The following is a 10,121-nucleotide window of genomic DNA, read 5'->3' as shown; positions in this document are numbered from 1 at the left end:
TTATCTTAACTCCATTTCAAAATTTACCTTACAAATAGGTTAATTTGTTTTATCATAAAAATCACTGGAAACACTCATGGCAAAGTCAGTTTTTAACTTTACGTTTAGCTATTAATACTCTTTTGAAAAATAGAGTAGCTACCACTTAGCCTTCTTTAGGCCTCTAATAGTACATACCTAAGCTCAAATTTACAGAAAGCCCCTTTAGGGCAAAAAGCTACTATAAAAGCAATGCATCTGAGTCAGAGAACCCAGCCATGTTCAAACTCTCCCACTAGGAAAGGGAGACAGAGCTCTGAGCCTCAGATCAATCAACGTGAGGAATGACCTGTCTTTATTCTGGTGGCTGGTGTTGAGCTGGAGGAAATGATTTGGTGACCGAAATTCAGTTGTTTTTGCACATAAAAAAGTATTTTCCCCTCTAAAAAATATTTGTTTAATTCTGTCGACAGCCAAGCACCACACCACGTCCTGTAACAGCTATCTCGTAGTCGAGAGACGCGAATGTGAAGCGTAATGTGTGGATTGTGCGGAACAAGCCCCCAACGTGAATGTCTGTGAAGAAAAGGGAAAAAGACCTTTAATCTTTGCAGTGTGTTAGGCCAAGTATGAAAGCTAACTACACACTATGCACTCTGGAGGACGTGTCTGTGTGTGTATCTGTGTGTGTATCAAGGAGCTGATGTTTTTAAAATTGGTAACTGATTTTGCTATATTAACAGTTCTGGTTCCAACCACTATGACTTATTCTGCTGGCTTCGTTAAGATATTGCCATCATAACTAAGGCTGGTATAGCATTTACTGTTCATAAAGTGCTCTCATGCATGTCACAATTTGCTCATTTAACAAATCTGTACTAAATACCAACCCTGTGCGAGGTTCTTGCAAGCTTCAGGAATACAAAGCTAAAAGACAAGGTATCCCATCTTTCAAAAAGCTTCACAGTCTGGGGAGGTGAAAGGGGAGCAAACCTCACAGCTGGATTTTAAAACCAATGTTAGATGTCCTGTGATAGAAGAATGAAGGGGCGTTATGTAAAATGAAACACAGTATCTCTGTTTCTGCTTGGAGGGACACAGTCAGGATCTAGAAAAGCAAAAGTAATCGAAAACTAAATAGCACATGATCTAGCAGAGAAGGGACATTTCCTGAAAACCACAGATCATTGTTGGATGCCACAGGCTCACTGGGTATCAGCAGGTGAATCTCGTGAGGAAGTGTCAGGCAGAGATGTCCTGGGCATATATGCCTAGTGTCACATAGGGAAGGTTAAAAAAAAAAAAAAAAAGATTGTAAAAGGAAAGCTTACCAGCAGAGAAGCAGCAGAGTGTCCTCAATCCCCTGAACTCTCATTATCCCCCAGTTTCGGCCCTGTGTAGATGGGCCACATGTTCATGGCTAACATTGCAGTAGAAAGGGACCCTGCCCTACAATCCTATAGGGAACAGGGAACATCTATGCACTTGGATGTCCCGTGGTCAGAGAAGTGGCTTGATAGAAAGGGAGGGTCTCTGCAGCCCAGAAACTGGCATCCACCTGTTCTGATGGGCTAACTCTAACTTGCTGAGCCAACTTTCTACTCATCTACCAAAAACGGGAAGATGAGCCTCCAGTTCTATTGCTTCTAAGAGGAATGCAGAACAGGAACTGAATGAAGTTTCTTGTCTGCTGCAGCAAGGAGGTGATTCGAAACCGCAGGTGTCAAGGAACAAGCAACTGTTCTTGGGCAGAGAAGTAATAGGATCTGACTTATATTTTAAAGAGGTCACCAGCACTGGTGAAATGCTGGGTGAAAGATAGGAGGTCAGCAAGGAGCTATTGCAGAAGGTCAGACTAGGGGGTTTGACCCAGAGCAGAGAAGGTGGGGAGACGCAGTCAGACTGGAGAGAAGCTACACAGGGATGGAATGGACAGGACTTCGAGACTACTTAGATGATGGGGATAGGGGTAAAAGAAGGAAAGAACAGGGTCTCATATTACCTGGTGTCTGACTGAGTGACAAGGTGGATTGGGGAAGACAGAGTAAGGAGGGAGAAAGAAGTCAATAAGGCTACTTTTTTCAACTTTTTATTTTGAAATAACTATAGATTCATAGGAAGTTGCAAACATAGTACTGAGAAGTTTCACGTACCTTCACCTCATCTCCCCTAAAAGGGACATCTTACATAATTATAGCACAATATCAAAAGAAGAGAATTGACACTGGTACAACATGTGTGTGTAGTTGTCATTTGATCACACCAGTTGATTTCTGTAACCACCAATTCAATTAAGATACAAAACTATTTCATTGCCTGGAAGATCTCCCTCACGCTACCCCTTCACAGTTACAGCCCCCTTCCCTCCGCCACCCCTATACCCTGGCAGCCACTAATCTATTCTCCATCCCTACAATGTTGTTATCTTGAAGATGTCATGTAAACTGAATCATTCAGTGTGTGACCCTGTGTGATTGGTTTGTTTCACCTAGCATAATGCTGGAAGTGCACCCAAGCTGTTGCATGTATCAATAGTTTGTTTTTTATTGCTGAGAGATATTCCATGGTATGGATGTACCACAGTTTGTTTAATTAGTCACCCATTGAAGGACTTTTTTTTTTTCCAGTTTGGGGCTATTAAAAATAAAGCTGCTGTGAACAATTGTGTAAAGGTTTTTGTATAAACATAAGTTTTCATTTATCTGGGATAGAGGTCTAGGAGTATGATTGGTGGGATATATTGTAAACGTATGTTTAGTTTTTCCATACATTTAATAAGGCTAATCTTTCAAGTTAAGTATTATCTTGTCCCTCATTTTAAAAGAAATGGGAATTATGGTGATTAGCAGTCCAGACTTTGGTGACAAGTAGACTTAGGGTTGAATCTGGCATTGCCATAATCAACTGTGGAATTCGGCAAATTAATTAACCCTGATATAGTTCTATATCATTTTATCCCACATGTAGATCTTTATAACCTTTCAATGACTTCAGAATAGCACCAGAATAATTTCCTGCTTTATTGTACACAGAACCAGTAGGATTCCTAGGTATGAAATGCACAATTATGCCAGTTATCAAATAAGGAGAAAGGGAAGCTGGGCTGAACAGAACTGAGAATGTAGGAGAAAATGGAACAGTTTTTACTTAGGTTAAGATGAGCAGGGGATGTATTGGAGACTGTGATGGGATAAGAGAATAGGAAGTGGCTAAGGTCTGTAACCGGGCAAGTGAGGGTGGATCTAGAATAAGCCAGTCTCAAGGCTCATACAGAAAAAGAAATATGATGTGATGTGTGATTTGATAAAAGACTCCAGTTCAGCAAGGTTCTGGTTACTGGTAGTTTCTAAGCTACAGGTGTTGTGAGGGATTCAGAGATGAAAGTAAAGGGAAGGAAGAAACATGTATGATCAAGTCAGCAAACATTATGACTCATCCTCTGTAGGTGGTTTAAGGCGAAGTTAAAAAATAAAGGTGTATCACGTTGAGGCGGGGTTGACAATGGGATAGAACCATTTACAAGAAGCCAGCTCCAGGTGGGACTCTAGACAAACAGGAAAGATCAAGTAGAAGCAGCAATTTAGACAATATATGGCCGAGTTCAAGAAAGTCAACAGAAGCAACAAAGGGCAGAAATATGCCTAAGTTCAGGTAACCAGAGTCAGCTATTGGGAGGTCAGCAGAATTATGGAGCAAGTGGGGTGCATGAATCTAGAAAACAGACTTTTTGCTTATCTATTTTTTGCTGTCTGCTACTCCTGTGAAGCCCTGGGCCTTTGAGTATCAGTTCTAGCCAGGAAGAGCTCAGAGACCTGCCATAGTAGCCTATCTTTGATGAGAATAAAAGATTGAGATTACCTTACATAAGATTAGTAGAGGCTAATGTATTGGTTAGGATGCTTTTGACTGCAATAACAGTTAGACACAACTGAAAGACCCGCACATGATAAAGAAATATGTAATGTGGCGAGCGAGGTGGCTCACACCTGTAATCCCTTTGGGAGGCTGAGGCTGAAGGATCGTTTGAGCCCAGGAGTTCAAGACCAGCCTAGGCAACATAGCGAGAACCCATCTCTACTAATAAAAAACAAAAATAGCCCCGTGTGGTGGCATGCACCTGTAGTCCCAGCTACTGGGGAGGCAGAGGCGGGAAGATCTTATGACCTCAGGAGTTTGATGCTGCAAGTGAATCATAATTGGGTCACTTTACTCCAGCCTGGGCAAGAGTGAGATCCTGTCTCAAACAAACAAGAAGAAATTTATAGGCTGGGTGCAATGGCTCATGCCTGTAATCCTAGCACTCTGGGAGACTGAGGCGAGCAGATTGCCTGAGCTCAGGAGTTTGAGACCAGCCTGGGCAACATGGCAAAACCTCATCTCTACTAAAAATACAAAAAATTAACCAGGTGTGGTGCATGCCTGTAGTCCAGCTACTCGGGAGGCTGAGACAGGAGAATCGCCTGAACCCAGGAGGCACAGGTTGCAGTGAGCCGAGATCACAACACTGCACTCCAGCCTGGGCAACAGAATGAGACTCTGTCTCAAAAAAAAAAAAAAAAAGGAAAAAAAATTATAATATGACATAAAAAAGTTTAAGGACAGGGAATTCCAGAGCAAGTCAAACTAGCAGCAGAACAATAGCAGCAGAGCAAGTCAAGGACACCATCCATTCCATCTCCCTCTGTCATCCTCATACTTACCCCTGATTGCCACAGTATATTCTCAGGATAAATCTAAAATATTTCTTTTGGGGGTTTAGAATCAGAAAATTTAAAAATTAATCCTGGTTAGTTAAGTATTTTGGTTAGTTGAATTCTAACTGACTGAAATTCTTCTTTAGGTCTTTGTTGTTGTTGTTGTTGTTGTTTTTCTTTGTTGTTGTTGTTGTTGTTGAGACAGAGTCTTGCTCTGTTGCCCAGGCTGAAGTGCAGTGCTGCAATCTCCATTGCAGCCTGCCTCCTGGGTTCACGCAATTCTCATGCCTCAGCCTCCTGAGTAGCTGGGATTATAGGCATGTGCCACCATGCCTAGCTAATTTTTGTATTTTTAGTAGAGACAAGGTTTCACCATGGTGGCCAGGCTGGTCTCGAACTCCTGACCTCAGGTGTTCCAACTGCCTCAGCCCCCAAAAGTGCTGAAATCACAGGCATGAGCCACCGTGCCCAGCCTAGATCATTCTTTATATTTCATATCTTGTCCAAGATTTCATTCTAACATTAGGATCAGATCACTTTCATGGTTATAGATGAATGTCCTTTATTCCCATTCTCAGAACATGAAGGGATGACTCCAAATATTTCTTTTGAGGAAGTGGTACACCTTAAATTTGCATAGCAGTACACTTTCACATGGTTTGCCTAATCTAATCTTTACAAATATTTGTGACTTAGAGAGAGCAGATATTAATAGCCTCGTTTTAGAGACGAGGAAATAAAGGCTGAAGTTTAAGTGAATTGCCCAAGGTCACTGAGAAACTACATGGCAAAACTGAGATTTAAGCCCAGATATTCTATCTTTCAATTCAGTGAAATTTCTACTTGTGGGGACAATAAATCAGATGTCTCTGGGCCAGTGCAAATTTCGCATATCAAGTCACAGTCTCCCCATTACTGCACTCATATTTGTTGAAACAAGAGTTGTTTGTTGTTGTTGTTGTTTTGTTTTTTTGTTTGTTTTTTTGTTTTTTGTTTTTTTGAGACAGAGTCTCTCACTGTCACCCAGGCTGGGGTACAATGGTATGATCTTGGCTCACTGCAAACTCCGCCTCCTGGGTTCAAGTGATTCTCCTGCCTCAGCCTCCCTACTAGCTGGGATTACAGGCACCTGCCACCAAGCCTAGCTAATCTTTGTATTTTTAGTAGAGATGGGGTTTCACCATGTTGGCCAGGCTGGTCTCGAACTCCTGACCTCAATTGATACACCTGCATTGGCCTCCCAAAATGCTGGGATTACAGGCGTGAGCCACGGTGCCCGGCCAAGAGTTGGTTTTTAAATTAGAAAACACAACCATTATAATTAAAACTGTGGGTGGGCTTCCAAAGGAGGAATCAGGTCAGATACTCAAGCTAATACTCTAATTTCAGTGCAATGGAAGAATGGCTGTGTCTTATCCCTTCCCACTCTACAACTAAACAGTGAAAAAGAGAGAAGTTTAACAAATAAAATGGAGCAGGAAGCTTGCAAGGACAGAGGTAGCATTGCTTAAGGGAGTGTGTCGCAGATCTTGCTTACCCTCAATTTATCCTATATAAAATTCAGTAATAGTAGCTATAATACAGTGTTTTGTACTAATAAAATAAGACAATCACTTTAAAACAATCAATAAAGGTAGTTTGAGTATTAGAAGAATAAAGAAACTCTTGCACATGACCCAGGCTCTAACTTCAAAGAAAAAAGAAGCCATAAGATACGAACTCCCTTAACTCCCTACCATGAAATCTTTAAACTGACCTGTATCTGATGGCCCATTTCCTTCCCTTTTGCTCTTTTCTTTTCTATGGAAAATCCCTCTTCTGCTGTACTGCCTTCCTAGAAACCTTTCTCCAGTTCCAGTCATCAACCTTTTTTGTTCTTCAGACCCCTTCCTATCAGCACATAAACATGGTTATTCAAAGCACCCTCCCTCAACTCATTACCCTGTCAGCGAACTCCCCTATTTCTCTCCTCTCCTTCATAAACTAAAGAACTATCTCTATCTTCCATCTCTCCATCAATTCCTACAACTCAATTCTCAATCTACTGCACTCTGGCTTTGTGCCTCCCCAGTCCACCAAAACTACTCTTACTAATAGACATGATGACTACATAATGTATTGTCCAAACCGGAATTTTCGAAAATACTATTTAAGTCTTCCGCCCCTACCCATCGTTCTATGCCATAAAACCCTGTTCATTTCCTTCATACTCTGGAATTATAAATTTACTAGTTTACTTATCACTGTCTGTCTTCTAGTTTACTGCCAAACTTCGGGGATCGTGAAGTTTAGTTGCCCTGGTGCCTGGCATTCCCAGCACCTGGCATAATTTTGACACGTAGCAGGAGCTCAGTAATTCTTTATTGGATGAACGGATACATGAATAAGCTGATGAAAAAATAAACAATTACCTTGCAGAACACTCTCATAAAATAGTGGCATAAATACTATAAAATTGAAAATACTATAGCTGGATCTTTGTACCCTATTTAAAAAATCAGCAATGGAATCTCTGAGACAAAGGTTGGACAACCAAAAAAGATCAGAGTTAACACCAGGAAGAAGGTAAGAATGAGTGGGAAAAAGTCGAGAGAACTGGTGAATTCAAACCATTTCCTCTATTCTTCTCCTTTGATATTTGCTATCTGTGTAACCCTGTTTTAATTCCATATCTTGCACCAGAGAAAACTGCACTAATGAACAAGTAAAACAATCTTTCTTTTTCTTTTTTTTTTTTTTCAGATGGAGTTGCCCAGGCTGGAGTGCATGGCACGCTCTCGGCTCACTGCAACCTCCTCCTCCTGGATTCAAGCGATTCTCCTACCTCAGCCTCCCGAGTAGCTGAGATTACAAGCATGTGCCACCATGCCCAGCTAATTTTTTTGTGTGTATGTGTATTTTTGTGTATTTTTAGTAGAGATGGGGTTTCACCATGTTGGTCAGGCTGGTCTTGAACTCCTGACCTCATGTGATCCACCTGCCTCAGCCTCCCAAAGTACTGGGAACACAGGCGTGAGCCACTGAGCCCAGTTCAATCTTTCTGGTTAAGGAACACCATTCTGTCTGATAGAGAGGGGAGACCTATGAATGTGGAAGTCAAACACTCAGAAGGATTATCAACAGCAGTGCTATTTTTGCTATAGTCAGGTTGTTGCAATGAATACCAAAGAAAGATTTATTCCATAACAGGAATGACACTTTGGACAGCTATCAAATAACATTTACTTAATTATCTTTTTAACAGTCACTTTTTAAAGATTAACTTTAAGACAAATATTTAACTAGATAAATGTTCTCCTATCAGTTATACATCAATCACATGAATCTGTCTGTAATAAGCAACCAAATATGGTGAGCGCTACTGCTGAGAAAAGAAAAAGTGGGAGCGGGAGATGGAGAAAGGTGAGAGAACTGGGAGTTTTTATTATTGTATATCTCATTACTGAAAAGCTACACATTGGACACATACACAAAAAAGAAAAAGTCTTTCACCTCTGAGAATATTCCAAGCATGCTCTGTGGTCCCAACTTCCTTTTTTTTTTTTTTTTTGAGACAGAGTCTCTCTCTGTTGCCCAGGCCAGAGTGCAGTGGCGCAATCTTGCCTCACTGCAACCTCCACCTCCTGAGTTCAAGCGATTCTCCTGCCTCAGCCTCCCAAGTAACTGGGACTACATGCATGTGCCACCATGACTAGCTAATTTTTTTGTATTTTTAGTAGAAACATGGTTTCACCAAGTTGGCCAGGCTGGTCTTGAACTCCTGACCTCAAGTAATCTACCCACCTTGGCCTCCCAAAGTGCTGGGATTACAGGCGTGATCCACTGCACCCGGCCCCCAACTTCCTAGTTTTGGGGCCTACATCCCGAATACCATAGAGCTGTAAACAAGATTTGTTCTGCCCCCAGAATGACAGCCCTTGTGCCTTTCCTATTTAATATTACAAATAATCACAAACCATGTCCATGGTATTTGGTAGTTGCAAAAGGTCTCAAATAGGAGAAAATGTACTTGCAAATATAGCATCTGAAAGCTGCATGTCCTATCTTTACAATGCCATCTGTCACTGTATCCAGGGAGGAGGGGTACAAACTGGGAGAAGAGCTGGTCCCAGAAGTCTCTGAGGCATGCCTCCTGTGTTGTAGAGAACATTTCCTTCTAGGACAGAAGCCACCCTAACCTCTCTTCTAGGACAGTGCCACAGTACAATTGTTTGGTAAGATAGCAATCAGATAGCAGTCATGCCAATTTTCCTACATCAGTTAAGGTTCTTTTGAGTGAAGCAACAAAACCCCTGACTCTAACTGGCTAAAACAATCAAGGCGATTCATCAGCTCATGTATTTGAAAAGTCCAAAGGCAGGGCAAGCTCACGCATTTTGAAAAGTCCAAAGGCAGAGCTCCGCCTCTCTTTCTCTGTGTTTCCCTGGGCTTTGCCCTTCTTTGTGAGTTGACCCTGTCCTCAAACTGGCCTCCTTCTTAGTTGCAAGTGACTGATGGGAGGAACACTGGTTACTTACGTCTTCATTCCCATTAAAGGGTAGGAAACTCTTACTTCACTCAGCCATTAAACTGAAGTTCAGCACTTTGTTCTGATGAAGCCATCCCAGAACCAATCATAATGGCAAGAGAGAGGGGATTAGAACCATCCTTGGATACAGGCAAGAGTCAATCCGTCCCACCTATGATGCATGGCTGCAACCATATGCAGGAGGAGGGTGTGATGCAGGAGAGGCACCATCATCTATGTATCCAGCCTCTGCATTGATACCCTTGACCCCCATGACTTAATACTACACACACACACACACACACACACACACACACACACACACCTCTGAGAAACAGACTCTGTGTTTTTAGCCATTATCTCTTTCCCTGCCATCTTTACCTCCTGCTTTGTCAAAACTTTTGGCAGGGTAAAGCAAGGCAGGAAAGAAGATGAGAAAAGATAAGACAGAGAAGATATAATGTGTCCTTCATTTTAGTAGTAGAAGGACTCTGGAAAAGATTGAAAGATTCGATCTGCATAGCTACTCAAGGTTTGCAGCTGTGGCCAGATCTAGTCCTGTTGACAACCAGATATACACAGTGATCAAGATAAATTCTGTTTTGGGAAATTCTAGAAGAGAAAGTAAAATAGGTAGATTACCCAGAGGTACTATACAAGTCTGGACAATTCTCCTTCAAACCAAATACTACCCTTTGGGTTAGTCATGTACTCTTAGTAATTAAGTAAAGGAACAATCTAAAAACATAAAAAATTCTGTGCATAATTATTCACAATAGCAGTAAAAAAATTGAAAACAAGTTAAATATTCATCAGTAGGTGAAGTGTTACATAGATTATGATATATCCATTAAATGGAACATTAGGAACAATATTAAATAATGGTTCTGAAGGCTCTGTAATAACATGGAATAATATTTATAATTTATTACTAAATTAAA

This window comes from Theropithecus gelada, chromosome 2, assembly GCF_003255815.1.
Source record: "Theropithecus gelada isolate Dixy chromosome 2, Tgel_1.0, whole genome shotgun sequence".
Classification (NCBI taxonomy): Eukaryota; Metazoa; Chordata; class Mammalia; order Primates; family Cercopithecidae; genus Theropithecus; species Theropithecus gelada.
The sequence above is the reverse complement of the archived record's forward strand: the minus strand, read 5'-3'. Positions refer to the sequence as shown.